The 16447-nt window shown below is 39.0% G+C and overlaps 1 protein-coding gene and 1 long non-coding RNA gene across 34 annotated transcripts in view; one reads left to right on the top strand and one right to left on the bottom strand.

The window, feature by feature from the left end:
* The window catches only part of LOC121828558 (uncharacterized), a 34540-nt gene extending 32410 nt beyond the window's left edge, over positions 1–2130 (top strand). Inside the window, exons 3-4 of the long non-coding RNA XR_006070955.2 lie at positions 1746–1883; positions 2004–2130. This is a non-coding gene — a long non-coding RNA (uncharacterized LOC121828558). The remainder of the gene's footprint in view (positions 1–1745; positions 1884–2003) is intronic.
* Positions 1–16447, bottom strand: part of Dennd1a (DENN domain containing 1A) — a 498842-nt gene that overhangs the window by 259241 nt on the left and 223154 nt on the right. The gene's annotated exons all lie outside the window — the stretch shown is intronic.

Here is a 16447-nt window from a genome sequence, read left to right as displayed (position 1 = left end):
AAAGAGATCAAAAATATCCATAAGGACTTCTATTTATTTAGGAATTTATTGCATGCCAGGAGCTCACCAAGAATTTGCTTATTGACTTATTTCAAGCAGATGCCAGAAAATGGTTTAGGAAAGTTGAGGACAGAAAGGCTAGGTACTAGGTAACTTGCTGGAATCATATGAGCTCAAAGTTCAGGGTAAACCCCAAGTCAGCATGAGTTGCTATTCCAGCAGGTACTCATTCTCCAGAACAGTATAGTTGAGTGTCCTCTGGACAGCTCATACATGGTACACTTACTTCATTAGTATTTCTAAACTGTTGTTAAAATGGAACAATCATTGTCCAGCAGCAATCTTTCATTCATTTCCTAACATAATCCAGGTTCCTGAGCAGAGAGTTGAATGAGTACTAATGCTAAATTTCTGCATGTGAAACTATGGTGTGAAGTTAGCAATGTCTCGAGAGAGGTATAAAGTACAATACTTGGGAAATGCAAGCAGCAATGGCTGGACCAACCCAGTCATTCTGTACCATAACCAGCAACAGCCACTTGGTGAAGCTGAGCTTTCCTCTATTGCACCCCTCAGCAGAAAAGATGAACCTAGACCTGAACAAGCTGAGGAACTAGGAATCCAGGACATGGTGAGCAGAAGTGGGATACCAAATTGCTATTAGTTACTCTCTGCTGTGACCATGACAGAACCCCTACCACTCAGCCAGTCCTCAGTTTTCAAATAGTCTTTGTGCTCTGGGATTGTTACTTTTAGGAGCCAGGAAAAGACGTTGGCAATATTACAAAAGCCTAAAATTGGCATTATAACCCGCCTCAAAACATGACTGCAATTTACAAAATTTAAAGAAGAAACACTAAAAACCTAACTTTTGGAAAAGGTTACTCAGTCAGCAAAATCCTTGGCAGAAACCAGTTCATTTAATATAATTTCTTAAAGTTCTACAGTATGAACGAGAAAGAAAGTTGCCTTTTAATGAGTAATTACTAAAATTTACAGGAACATCAGAAAATCAATATGTTTTAAACTTATTTTTATCTGTATTAAATCTTGTGACTTAATTTTCGGTAGCATATTATATAAATAGTAGTTATTTCTTCTAATTGTAAAACAAACACACACTTAAACATGTGCTAAGAGAAAATTTAAATAAATTGTATTTAATCCAGACAACAGAAAATTTTTGCTTGATTTTAGTCATATGAAGAAATTCTCATGAAATAAGACAGAAGAAAAAAGGTAGGGCACAGCCACTTTACTATGCACAGCCATGTACTCTCTCACAGAGATGAAATAAAACATTACTAGTATTTATTTCAAGGTAATGAACTATAGAAAACCTGTTCTTTGTTTCATATTTTTTTTTCTAAATCTATGGTTTTGTATTGAGCACATGGTATTTTGAAAGGTAAAAAGGAAAGCCTTTTTGATACCACCATGTCACAATTGGAAACATCCCAAGTATACAATAAGAATGATTGCAATGAGCTATGAGATTTCTAGGCCTAGCAAAGTATTTAGCATACAAAATATTTATAACATAGATATAAAAGCAGGCTCTATATTATGTACAAATGTTTTTTCATATTCTCCCAGTGTCCCACAACAAATATGTATCACTTTTTGGCTGGTAGTGAAACTCAGTGGTAAAGGCCTTGGGTCCAATAGCTAATACCAATAAACAAATAATTTTTATTAATTACTATATTAATTTTAAAAAGCCTCTTTGAAACAAACTCTTCCAGGCTTCCAACTTCCGGTGTTCTTGTTGGAGTTGGGGAGACAGTCCATAAGGGAGCAGAATGGCAGCCAGTTTTCTTGCTCCATTACATATCTTCACTTCTATGATGACCCAGTTCCCAGACAAGCCCCCATATGAAATGGTAACTGATGCTGTAATACTTACTCATATCCAAGCCTATTGTTCTTTCTCTATACAACTTCTAACAGTTGTGGCTCTAGGGCAGAAGTAGTTAACTAAGCGTCTCATTGACTTTCCTTAGGGTTGGTAAAGCTGTCTGCAGTAACCCCTGACCCCCAACACTCTTCTTGAGGAAAAAGAAGAAGAGGAGGAGGAGGAAGAAGAAGAGGAGGAAAAAGAAAGTAAACAATAAACAGGGTGAGAATCTACTTTTCCCTGTTATATTTGGAGGCCAAATCTGCAAGGCTGGACCATTTGTACCAGTATTTAAAAAGCACCTATGGATGTCAGTTCAGAGCTGGACAGCTGGGAAAAAAAAGAACGAGAGAGAGAGAGAGAGAGAGAGAGAGAGAGAGAGAGAGAGAGAGAGAGAGAGAGAGAGAGAGAGAGAGAGAGAGAAGAAAGAAAGAAAGAAAGAAAGAAAGAAAGAAAGAAAGAAAGAAAGAAAGAAAGAAAGAAAGAAAGAAAGAAAGAAAGAAAGAAAGAAAGAAAAGCAATACAGAGCTGCCTTTCTCCCAGGAACTTTGAGTCTCCTGGGAGACAGACATGGGAATTGTTAACAGCAATGCAATATATACTGTGACCCAGCTGCCACCAGGAGCTGTGTGGACACCAAGGAAGGGCATTTCAACTAGATTGGGGGGGGGGGGTAGCCACATCAGGAAGAAAAAAGCTGGATAAGTTAGAAAGACACTTCCATCTAGAAGATCAAAGTATGACCAAGATTCAAAAAGCTACAAATGTCTCACTTTTGGTGTGTGGGGGATAGGATGGTGCTTTGTGTGATGTTTCAGGGAATAAGGACAAGAGTGAAGGGAGGAATCTTGGTATAAGCATTAGGGCAGTCCACTTCTTTTTTTTTTTTTTTTTTGGTTTTTCGAGACAGGTTTTCTCTGTGTAGCTTTGCGCCTTTCCTGGAGCTCACTTGGTAGCCCAGGCTGGCCTCGAACTCACAGAGATCCGCCTGGCTCTGCCTCCCGAGTGCTGGGATTAAAGGCGTGTGCCATCACCGCCCGGCAGGGCAGTCCACTTCTAAGAAGCCTTCGAGACTGAACTCTAAACTAAGTTCGGCTCTTTTCCTGAGAGCAGAAGAGAGTCAGACAAAGCACAGAGCAGATGTCTAGAATCAGAAAGACTGAAGGCTTAGGGCACAGCAGTGGAAGTCCTGTGTGTGTGTGTGTGTGTGTGGGGGGGGGGGTTATAGGAGGGGCTCTGGTTTCTTTCATCACTGAGTATAGTTTTAAAAGGATTTGACTCTAGGAGACCAGACCTGAAACTGAGTACCATCAGCCAAGAGGTAGTTGGAACCTGCTAGTCAGAAGGCTGCCCGCCTCCCTCAAAAGCAGCAGATGCTATATGGCTCATGCGGAGACTGGGGGTGTGGAGTCACACAGCCTAGAACAACAGGTGCGGTTTCCCCAGAGCTGTCACCTCCTCTCTCCCAGGCTGCCTCCCTTTGCAAAAGGACAACACTTCCTGTTTATATAAAAAGGTGGAAGTTTAGAATAAGTTAAGCAAAGTATCACAAAAGTGCTGTCAGAGTTCAAGGAATATATCAAGCATTGAAAATTGGTAGCTTCTGCTTTTTTTATAAGACCAGAGATGCCTACCTGCTTTCTCAGGAGAGAGAATGGTGCCCAACCATATTTGCAACAGCTTTTAAATGCCTGTAAAATGCTCAGTGCTGCAAGTATATAGGTATTCTTTATGATTTAACAGACCAGTAGGCTGAGCCAATGGGGATTTCTAAATTAATATTTATTCACTTAACCCAAGATAAAGATTTTATTTCAAAGACAGAATAAATGCAAAGGAAAAAAATTTTTAGGATGGGAGCACACATATATTACCATAAGTAAGGAATGACTGACTCTCTATAAGCTAATGTTACAAATACTTCCTAACTAACTGAAGAAATACCATAGGTAGTACTTAGCTAACTAATTAGCTAAGACTCAACCCTAGAGGATTTAGTATGCTATGGTGATGTGAAAGACAAGACCCTAAGAGCTTTAAAAATCATATGGATGTTGGCACATGTTACATGTTTCACATGTTACAGCTTAACTTTCATGGCTCTCAAGTAGAACAGCTCCAGCTAACTGAAAGACCAGCTTTACAGGAGGGGCCATTCAAGAGAAGGGAGGAAGGGTGCCTGGCCATCTCAGCCCCATCAGGCATGGCCTCTCCCTAACTCGTGTGTGTGAGCTGGCTGTTCTCAGCTGTAGTTGATGGATGAAGAGTCCAAGGCTCCAGGTTAGGAATGACTTGCTCAAGGTCATCATCACACTAATAACAGACAGTGAGGGATCAAAGCAAAGGCTTAAGTTCTAAAGGTTATCATTCTTCTCGTTTAAAATCTACCTTTGACAGACATATGATGAAGCACATTCATTCTGTGTCTCTACGTATCCTTAAATGAGTTAGCTGCATATGGCTGCATAAGAACCACCCTCAATCAAAATATATACTTCCAGGACCCCAGAATATTCTCTTGTGCCCTACCCACACTATAGTCAGATCATCTGTTTTCCACCTGTCTTTCCCACCATTGCTACCTTTAAAAAAAAAAAACAAAACACTTCATTTTAACATAAGGAAAGGAAACAAAGGAAATTCAGTCATCTGACAAAAGCACTCATGGGTGTAGCTGTCACAAGACAACCAGGACAGAGAAGACAGCCACTCCCAACAGGCTTAACTGTGCCATGCTAGTCAACCTCACCCTACTCTTGGTTCCTACACCCTCTTATCTGTTGCCTGATCCTTTAATTTTACCTTTCTCAGAATGCCAGCAAAATAGGGAAATGTAGTACATAACTTTATTCTGGCTTCTAATGTGGTATTTTAAACCATAGTTTTTATTTTACTTTTTTTTTTTGCTTTGTTTATATTTTGCTATTTATTGTTACCAAAGAAGGACAAGTTTTAAAGGTAGCATAGTCCCATGGGCACATCATTTCTCACACTCATGGTGCAGGTACTCATTCACTCCACATGAGAGGATATTAAAAGAATGTTTTCAATCCACTGATGCATTAGAATAGTAGGTTATCCACAACCTCACCATCTATGTTAAAATTAACACATGTGTGAAATAAGTCACCTCTGTCTTCACTACGCATAAGAACTCTGTATCATGCTTTTCTCTTAGCCCAGAGGCCTGGCCACAGTATGGGTGGTCTGTCCAGGTTTTGCTTCTCGATCAGAAAAGTAAAAACCCAAGTTTTTATGACCTGATTCAGTCAGGTGACAAAAAGTGTGAGAATAGTCAGCTGCTCTAAACTGTTAGACTCTCATTCTTAGGAAGAATGTGAGCACAGAGAATATAAGTAATCCCCCTGGACACATCCACAGAATCCAAGGGACATTCAAACAAGCCCACAAATAGTTAGCTGTCCCAAGTGAGTGGAAGCTCGCTGACACTACTCTCCATCCTTTTCCCACTGTCTCCCACCAAGCAAGGTGCAAAAAAGGGAGGAAGGTTCTCTTGCCTGGGAGAAACGAACTGGAGGGTCTTCAATGACTAGAACTGTCCTAAAGCTCAAGGTTACATCTGTATTGAATCTGCACAGCCTCATACTAACCAGGATTTAAAATGATGCCTGTTCATCTCTGTCTTCTGCACAGTGTGATAACGTCTCTGATAGACGGTTTTACACATTAATGGCTCATTTGGTCATCACACATGCATTGATGATGGGGTCCTTTAGGGGGAGGGTATAGAAAAAGATGGGTGAATCAGACACAATCTCCAGTCTCAAGGATTTCAGTGTCTAGTGGGGAATCAGACTGCAAGTCAGCAAGTGGCACACCTGAGATAAATGCTATGAGGAAAGCAACACAGGCCCCCAAGATCTCACTCACCAGTGTGATTCCATGTGCATGGGAGGCTATCAACCCCACCAATAGAAGTTGTAATTGTAAAATTAATGTGCTGGAGAGATGGCTCAGCATTTAAGAGCACTGGCTACTCTTCCAGAGACCCAGGTTCAGTTCTCAGCACCCACATGATGGCTCACAAACATCTCTAACTCCTGATCTGAGGATCCGATGCCTTCTTTTTCTGGCCTCTGGGGACACTGCAAACATGTGGTACACAAATATGTATGCAGACAAAAAAACTCTATACATATTATATAAAAATAAATAAATATAAAAATCCTAAAATTTGAAATGGTCACATTGGCTTTTTATTTAAGTTTTACTGGTGTGTGTGTGTGTGTGTGTGTGTGTGTGTGTGTGTGTGTGTGTGTGTGTTTGTGGGCGGGGCAGTACTGGGGACTGAACCCTGGACTTTGCAAATGCTAGGCACTCTACCATTCAGCTACATTTCCAGTCCATGTATATACAAGAGGATTGCAGAAGATCATCTACTTTATAGCTGAATAAAGACCACCAGAACCCTGAATCCAACAGTGGTCTCTACAAAGGCTGACTTTTATGAACAATTTTCTTCTACTTTTTTCTGTTAGTTTTTTTTTTTTAAGGCACTTTTGTCTGGGTCCAGAATATAAAATCAGGAAATAAAATGGCAAGTCTTACAACTGTGAACTTCAATCAGCTCATTACAGACCAAAGAGACATATTTGAATGCACATTGCTACATTCATTTACCTATTCTGCCGAGCCGTTCAATTATACAATTGCAGATTTTGTATAAAAAAATACAGTATGTTTCTTTCAAAAGCTGGTATTTGGAGGAAAGTGATTAGAACAGCATGCTATGATACACTAATACAGAGGTTTCATTTAACGGACAATGGCGGTTTCTGAAATGCTCCCTGTACTTTAAATTACTGCACTTAGAATTCATGACTACAACATGTCTCAACTTTTTTCTTTACTGCTGTACAATATATTCCACTGCCACTGTGAATGCAAACAAAAAGCATTATCACAAGAGTTTTGTTAGTGTTTGTGATCTTTTTAAAAAAGAGCCATTTTTTAAAGGTGAGGCATGGGTACAGTAGGCGGTTCAGATTGCATGAATGCTGAGAAGGATAAAGCACCATAATCAAGGCTCAAAAACAGGACAAGAGAGAAAAGTGAAGCAAGAGGAAGTTTTAAGCCAAAATTTAAGGTCTCCTCAGAGGAACAGGACACAAAAGAGTGGGAGTTTATTCTAACCAGAAGCAGCTGTTGCACTGGAATTAGAAAGCATTCCTAATGAATCAGCAGTTCTTGTAATACATACATCCCACTTTGAAATGTGAGGACTCTGAGACGAGAATTTCTTTTTGATATATTTTTTACAGACTCATTAGATAGAGAAGAGGCAAAGACTGAGCGCACTCCTCTCTAAATTATGTCAATTGTGTCAATCTTCTCTGTGTCAGTTGTCAAGGTTAAATAGGCTGCATACTGGAAAAGAAGAAAAAACAGAGGAAAAGAAGCTTCTATCGGCCACACCCTCTGTGAGTCACCCCAAGGAGACATCATCAAATGCTGTATAAAGGCCACCTCTTCCTTACCACCACCACCACATTATGGCCTGTTCTGTCTGAAAATGGAAATTAGAGCTATACAAAAAAGAAAATGGTCCTTCCTTTTACATTAAGAGGGACCTCTAAATTCTAACCCAATGTAGATCTGCTTGCAGAGTGCATGTTGTATCCCAGATTTCCAGTTTTTCATTAGAAATTATGCATACATGCAGTTATTTCACACCCCCGGGTTCCATATTCCTTTTTCCTTGCACCATGCCTAAAAGAGGCTCTCTGCAAAAACTGGTGCACCTGACAGTCAGATGGAAAAATTCATTTAAGCTACATGTTCTGTATTATCTAGCCTACCAGGCTCTCTTCAATTTTTATTAGTCAGCCTCCCACTTCTTTCCTTCCACCCTCCCCTTCTGTTATAAGTTTCCAGGATTCCTGGAGCCTTAGTACAAAACCCAAGAAGCCAGGGAGAGACTTGTTGGCTTGTTGCTGAGAGACACAGAAAACACCAACAGTACCTAACCCTTAAACTTGAAAAGGAAAAGGAAAGAACATGATCCACAGAAACACTGCTTTTCACAAACTCTGAGGACTTCTTAGATACTCCTAACCAGAGTGAGAGAATGCAAAGGAGGAACAGAACTACAAATAATAGAAGCTGAGGACTAAGACAAATGCACTCTGTCATTACCATGCCAGACAGCAAAGGCAGAAATGAGCAGCATCTAAATTCTTGGGCCATTTGTGGAGTCAGTTGCCCTTCCCATACAGAACCAGATACCTCATGGGGAGGAGAGGTACAAAGAACAAGCCAAGGAGTCACAAAGAGACCCTCTACAAACAGTGTTGTTTCAAATTCTCAGCAATTACAAGCCACAGGAAGTTCTTCATAGAATAGGTGAAATGTTAGAGATATATGTGAACCCAAGTCTGACACACTCTCACAGTACTTCCTCCCATGTGCCTCACAAATCACAGGTGCAAATATGCTCCTTGGCCATATGACCTTGCCAGGACCTTTCCCTTGGCAATGAAGCCCTCACCAAGTATCCTTTCATGACGAAGGCAGGAAAGTTACCTAATGCAATCTTAAAATCATGACTCACTAAGTAGAGACCATCTTGCTGGCTCAACTATAGGTCTGCATTCCTGCAGAAAGACATCCACACTCCTGCTGATCTGGCTCAGACCTTCATGGAACCTATGGTCAGCCTGGTTTTCTGTGCATAGTTTTGCTGTGTGTTTGCTGGACAACCACACTCACTTTGAAACATTCATTTGATGAGGAAGAATTAAATGTATAAAGAACTGGCAGAGGGAGGGACGTTCAGACACCTAAAATGCAGAAATGACTTCTGCACCAAGATATCCTCTTCAGAGATGCTTCTGACAGCAAAACTTATAATAAGTTTTTTTTTAATGACAGTATGTATTTCACAAAGACTTGAATGAACGATAATTATAAAACCAAGCTCTACAGATTAAAACTTGGCAAGTTATTTAACGCCCCCTCTTTTTTTCTTTTCTATAAGATGGGGTTATTTGTTCAAGCAGTGTCCTAAATAGCACAGTGCATGTCATGAGCTCAACACAGCTTCCAGGCTGGAAGTAATCAATATATAGCAGCTGTAGTCACCCTTACTAGTGACTCCAACAGCAGACAGGCCCTAGGTAAAACAAGGGACTGTTCTGAGGGAGAAAATCAGGATATACAGAGAAGTTAGCAAATTAAGGGTATATGATTACAAATGTGACTTTAAGATACATACATATGTATATTATGTATTACTACCAAATGAGTAAAAGGAAACACACAAGGATTTCTACCTTTGGAAGGGGAATTCGAGGTTATTAGTTTTACTCAGTATGTGTATGCCTGTAATTCTAACACTCAGGAAGGTGAGCCAGGGAGATACCGAGTTCAAAGGCAGCCTGAACTTCTCAAAAAACGAAACAAAACATCAGAAAAACAAAGCTAATGATTTTCTTTTTATAGTATCAAAAGTTACATTTATTCAAGTAAGTTTCATTATGTCAACTGCTGGATTAATGTCTATGCTTACTAATCAAAATGCAGAGTAGGGGAGCCCAGTCCCAATGGATATACATCTACAAAATAACTCCCATACCTAAGGTTCAGGAAACATTGTAGAGGGGGACAGAAAGATTGTAAGATCCAGAGAATCACAAAGTTTGCTGAGACTGCCTCCTAGTAAACTCAGAAGCTATACCCATATGGTGTCACCAACATGACAGCCTAAACATGAGCTGAACATGGACAACAATAGACATACCCAAGTGAATGGGTACTAGACCACAAGGTCTCAAACATACACAAAGAACTATAGGCAATTAAGGAATGCTGAGAGTGGGAGAAAGTTTTCCCCAGGAAAGAGGGCACCAATTGGTTATCCAATGCCAAGAGGTTGGTCCTGAAAACATAATACAAGTAACATTATATAGACTCAGCAGGTTATATTCAGGAATACATATATATATATATACACACACACACATACACATATACATGCATAGATGCATGTAACAATGATTAATGAAAAGAGTCCATGAATTGAAAGAGTGCAAGGAGAGGTCAACTTGGTGGAGGTAGTCCTCTGTCTATTTTATGTGGACTCCAGGGAGTGAACTCAGGTCACTAGGCTTGTGAGGCAAGTACCTTTACCACTGAGCCTTCTTACCTCAGGCATCCTTATTTAAAATAAATTTTTGTGGTCATTTGTTCTCTCTTCTGTTCCACTGCTGGTAAATCCATCTTTGCGTTGATACCACAATATTTTGTTTATGGCTTTATAGTAAGACTTTAAATGAGGTAATGTGTGTTATATAGATTGTTTATATCATAGCTCAGATCGGCCTTCAACTCACTGCAACTCTCTTGCCTCAACCTCCTGAGTGTTTGGTTTACTCCTTTTACAAATTATTTTACCATGCTGACATGTGAAACTGACTACTACTGCACATTTTACAACAGTGAGTCTTTGGTTCCAAAGGTGCGCTGTATCTCATTCATTTATTGAGCTCTTCTTTGAACATAACTCATCAATGCTTGACTTGGGGAATATTTCTGACAACTCAATGCATATGTAACACAAAATAATCAAATAGGTAATTAGCATTCGTACCTTCTCAAATATCTATCATTTCTTTATTTAAAATTTTTATTATCATTTATTTCTCTCTGTGTGGGCGTGAGCTTGCACACATATGTGTACCACAATAACTTGTGGAGGGTCTAGGGACAACTTGTGGAAGTCAGTTCTCTCCTTCTACCATGTGGGTCCTGAGGACTGAATTCAAGGTGTCAAGTTTGGAGGCAACTACTTTTACCCACCGAGCCATCTTACCAGCCCAGTTATTTGTCATTTTATGTGTTAAAATGCTTCCAACTCTTTCTTTCTAGTTATTTTGAAATATATTATCAATTGTTATAGGTTGAATTACCCAGCTGTGTGCTACAGAACACCAGAACAAACCCCTTCCCCATCTGACTGTGTTTTGGCATCTTTTATATAGCTTTTCTCAGCCCTCTCCAGCCTCCCCTTATAGGCACTAGTGACCACTATATCATGTGTTTCTTGTAGGACATCTTTTTCTTCTCCCATGAGTGAGTGACAGTGGTATCTGTCTGACTGTGCCTGACTTATCTCACTTAACCTGATTATCTCACTGTGCCATCCATGTTACAAGATTTCATTCTTTCTCAGTTCAATAATTTTATATATTCAAAGACGAGATACTTCTGAAAACTCTCCCAATTGCTATAATTAAATTCTAGACTCTTTATGTTCATAAACAATTATTTGCATGTGTATGGCCCATGAGCATGTGCACACGGATGTCCTCCAAGGCCCAGAGAAAGCATCAGATTCCTTGGAGCTAGAGTTACAGGTGCTTGTGAGCCTGCAGACAGACAAACTGCTGGCTGGGATCCACATTCTGATTCTCATGACAGCAGCAAGCACCCTTAACTGCTGAGTCATCTCTCCAGTACCATAAGCTTTAAATACTTGCTCGTCGAGTGAAAATTAAATACTCCAGAGGCAAAAATAAAATAAAATAGGAGGAAAAGGGGACTGTCCCCAACCCCTGCACTCCTCAAAACAACAAGAAACACGAAAAAGAACAGAAAAGCCTAACGTATCCTAGTCAGATTTCCAGATGGACATAAAGAACAGAAGAGAAACAAATCAGACTACAAAGAATTAATAGCTCAGGAGATTCTAGAATTGCTGGACCAGAAATCTCTAGCAAGATTTAAAAAAATAAAACAAAACAAAACCCACACCAGAGACAAAACATTGAGAGAAGGACAAAAACTCAAATTAAAAACAGCAAAAGAGAGTACATGAAGCAGTTTAAGGGCTACAATTAGAATATGGCAAGTAAACAAGCAAATCAAACACAGGAAGGAGCTCCTTGACTAAAGAACACCTCTGGCCTGTCTTAGCATAGATATGTTAAAGTACTTGCTTTAAAATTAGGAGCAACAAAAGGAAGTTCAACATCTTTTTTTTAAAACATTTAAAAATTACATTTATTTAGCCAGGCATGGTGGCACAGCCCTTTAATCTCAGTACCTAGGAGGCAGAGGCAGGTGGATATCTGTGAGTTTCAGATTAGTTTTATCTACAGGACTACCCAGAAAAACCCTGTTTTAAAAATATATATAATAACATACATATAAATTCCCACCTTCTCAAACATCTATCATTTCTTCTTTATTTAAAAATTGTATTATCTTCATTTATTTCATTTTATTATCTTCATTCCATACACACACACACACACACACACACACACACACACACACACACACACATTTCTTTGTATGTGTGAGAAAGTCTGTTCATGTATGAGAGTGTGTTCATGTGCAGGCTCCTGCAGGGTCAGAGGACAACCTGCAGGGCAATAAGCCTTCCCGGAGCTATCTCTCAGACCTCAAGAAAATTCACTACCTTTAGCTCTATTCAACATCACAGTAGTTACACCAAACCACAAACAGTCCAGACAAAGAAGTAAAAGTATAAAGAAGAAAGAGACCAGTTAAGAACACTGGCTGCTTCTTCCAGAGGACCCAAGTTCAATTCCCATCATCCACATGGCAGCTCACAACTGCCTGTAACTTCACTTCCAGGTGACCCGACACCCTCATACAGCCACACGTGCAAGCAAAACACTAATGCACATAAAATAAAAATAAATCATTATTAAAAGGGCTGGAGAGAGATGGCTCAGAGGTTAAGAACACTGGCTGTTTCTTCCAGAGGTCCTGAGTTCAATTCCCAGCAACAACATGGTGGCTCACAACCATCTATAATGAGATCTGGTGCCCTCTTCTGGTGAGCAGGCATATATGCAGACAGAACACTATGTATAATAAATAAATCTTAAAAAAAAAAAAAGAATCAATTGTATTTTTTTACAAAGGGAGAATAGAACATGTAACTAAAATACATTTATAGAACCTATAAAAAATGATTAATAGAGGAAAAATAAGCCAAAGATGTGGGTCATCATGGAGAGTATTTTAAATGTCATCAAAATAAAACCTAAAAAAATTGACACCACGTTCAACTTAGCACTGTTGATTCACCTCAGAGAAGACCAATCAAAATGTCACCGGAATTTTATGAAAGTCAACAGGAGTTCAATTTGCATAGGAAGGCAGAAAACCAAGAAAATCAAACTATTATCTGAAAAAAACAAGGTGAAGAAACTTTCTAGAAAGCTACATGGACTGTAGTTAGTTAACATAACAAGATATTGACACAGGGATAAACATATTAACTAATGCAGAATGTAAGACCCAGGCTTGGAGGAAATCTTGATGTATCACAGAGTTGGCACACACACACACACACACACACACACACACACACACACACACACACCAAAAAAGGGGGGAGGGGACACTGGAGACCTGTTACAGCTGAACTTGATACCTAAATGGGAACAAAATATATAAAACCGGATCCCATCTGTGTACTATCCATAACAAACAATTCCAGGTGGATTAAAATTTTAAATATGAAAAACAGAAACTTAAAACCTTTGTCACAATAGTGGACAAAGATATTACAAAAGATATATAACCTCATCTCTCTCATGAACAGAGACAAAATTCTAAAATACACCAAGTCCAGGTGGCGCACACCTTTAATCTCAGCACTTGGGAGGCAGAGGCAGGTGGATCTCTGTGAATTCGAGGCCTGCCTGGGCTACAGAGTGAGTTCCAGGATAGGCTCCAAAGCTACACAGAGAAACCCTGTCTTGAAAAAGACTCCAGAATAAAGGAGAAAGCCATGTTCACATCAACAGATGGACCAACATCTAGAACCACCTTAGAATTTTAAAACATTCTCAGTGAACTAGGATAGAAGGGAACTACTTCAACCTATAGGGCACCTCTGGAAAACAATCTATAGTTCATATTATTACACTTATATTATGCTGTTCTCTCTACAACTGGGAACAAGAAAAGGATATTGACTCTCAACACTTCTGTTCAGCATTCAGCATAGCACTTGAGGGCCAGAGCAACAGGAAAGAAATAAAAATGAAAGGCATAAAAATACAAAAGGAAAAATCATCACACACAGGAGGCATGACTGTTTACACTTCCAAGAGAATCTAGGAAGTAGAACTCATAACTGACATTAGCAAGGTCACAGGATACAGGGTTGACACCCATGTATAAGGACTAATAAATACATGTGTAGCATAGGATAAACCCATAGTACACATTCACTACCATGGAGCCAAAGCAATCCAATGAGGAAAAGTGTTTACAAGAGTATTAAAATGTCTGGGTAATTACACAGGAAACAGTGAACATGTACCACTACCCCATACCACATAAAAATGTTAGTTTTAGATAGTTTGTTGACCTATATGTAAATTCAAAATTCTAAAGTTTGTAGAATCGAGAAAAAGAAAATATTTCAAGACACAAGGTTTTCTTAGAACAAAAAAAGACTAACAAGATAATACTGACAAACTTCATCAACCTGAAAAGTTCTGCTTATCAAAAGACACTTAAGAAAATTAATAGGGCTGGAGAGTGGTTACGGATATTTGCTGCTGTTCAGAGGACCTAGGTTTAGTTCCTAGCACCTACATGGCAGCTTACAACTGCCTATAACTCCAGTTCCAGGGGAACCAATGTCCTCTTCTAGCTGCCACAGTCTTCAGGCATGCACATGCTGCACAAATATATACACAGGCAAAACACTAACCAGTATAAAATAAAAATAAACCTTAAAAAACAAAAAGGAAAAAGAAAATGAATAAGCAATTTCTATTCTTGGAGAAAGTATTTCCCAACTGTAAGGACCTAGAACTCAAACACTAAAAATAATCAAAGATTGGACCAGCTCCTTCATGTGCCAATAAACACATTTTTAAAATGCTCATTAGTCACCAGAGAAATGTAAATTAAAACCACAATGAGGCATAATGAATGGATAAGATAAAAAGCTGACAACACAAAAGGTAGGTATATGGAGCAACCGGAACTCTTAAAACACTGCTGATGGGAAAGTAAATAGTACTCTTTCATAAAAATGTCTGGAAATTTCTTATAAAACTAAATATACAATCAAGGTACATGATAGGGAAATACCAGAGTAAACTCAACATTTTGTACAATATATACTAATTTTAAAATGACAAAAAAACCTCATCCTTTGATTTAGCAATTTATTTTGGTTTACCTAAGAAGAGTCAAAAAGCATAGCTACAGACAGCCTTGCATCAGAAAGTTCACCAAAGCTTTGCTCCTTAACAGTCAATAACTGGAATAGCCCAGCTGATGGTCTACAAGAACAATACACAGTGATGTAACCATGCAATGGACTGACATTCAGCAATAAAAAACGAACTGTTAATCCAATAGCATGGGTACATCTCAAAACAAACCCTGGCTAAAAACAGCCTTGTGTAAGAATACATAGGATTTCATTTATAAGAGGGAGAGATGCAGGAGGGACTGTGAAGACTGAGGGAACACCCTAGAGGATAGTAACACTTCATGTCCAGATAATGATTTGGATCACAAAGGCATCCATGCTTGGCAAGACACAGAAATGACAGAATCAAGACTGTATTTCATTGTACATAACTTTTCTCTAGAAAGTAGGGGAAAGACTTGTTCAGAAAAGACTCAGTTGTTAGGTTATGAATAGCTCAGCAATCAATGAAGTGCTTACCCACATGCATGAAGTCCAAAGTTTAATTCTTTCATTTCTTAGGGTGGGGTTAATAAAAATATAAAATTCTAGTTAATATATAAGTGACAGTTAAAAAGAAATATACTGCTTGTATTAGTTACTTTTCTGTTATTGCTATAAGATCCATGACCAAAAACAACTTGAAGAGTTTATTCTGGCTTAGGATTCCAGAGGACTATACATCCATAATGGCATGGAAGGAGTGCAGCAGGAGCAGGAAACTGAGAGATCACATCTCAATCACACACAGGAAGCAGACTAGGTTATAAACCTTTAAACTCTGCCATTAATGATGTGTTCCTTCAACAAGGCTACACGCTACTGGTTTTATAATATTTTCAAACAGTGCTACCAATCATGGACTAAGTGTACAAATACCTGAGTTTTTAGGGGATAATTATCATTTAAATCACAATGCTGATGTCTGCAACATGTTTTGAAATGCATAAAAAAAGGTGCATTGATGGATAGACAGGCATACAGTACAGCAAGTGCAATAAAATCCTGGTTGTAAAGCCTAAGTGGTAAGAAGGGAAAAAAAAAAATCACTAAGTGGAAAATGGTAACACAGACATCAAATTTCCTAGGTAAACGGGAGCAAATGAAACGATAACAGAAAGTGTAGGTAACAACACAGGGAAAATGACACAGGGAGATCAGGGCTGATTCTACGTAGAAGGGTCTGGAAGATTTTTCCTAAGCAGGTGACATTTGAGCACAGCCAGGGTGGACTAGATAGAATCAGGCAGATGGAACACAGAGACCAGATTGCCCAGTTAACAATGAGTAAAATGAAGACACAGAATAAAATAACAGGGGTCAGATCACAAAGGTCC

This window comes from Peromyscus maniculatus, chromosome 4 (assembly GCF_049852395.1).
Source record: "Peromyscus maniculatus bairdii isolate BWxNUB_F1_BW_parent chromosome 4, HU_Pman_BW_mat_3.1, whole genome shotgun sequence".
In the NCBI taxonomy this organism is placed as follows: Eukaryota; Metazoa; Chordata; class Mammalia; order Rodentia; family Cricetidae; genus Peromyscus; species Peromyscus maniculatus.
This window is presented reverse-complemented; position numbering and strand designations above follow the sequence as displayed.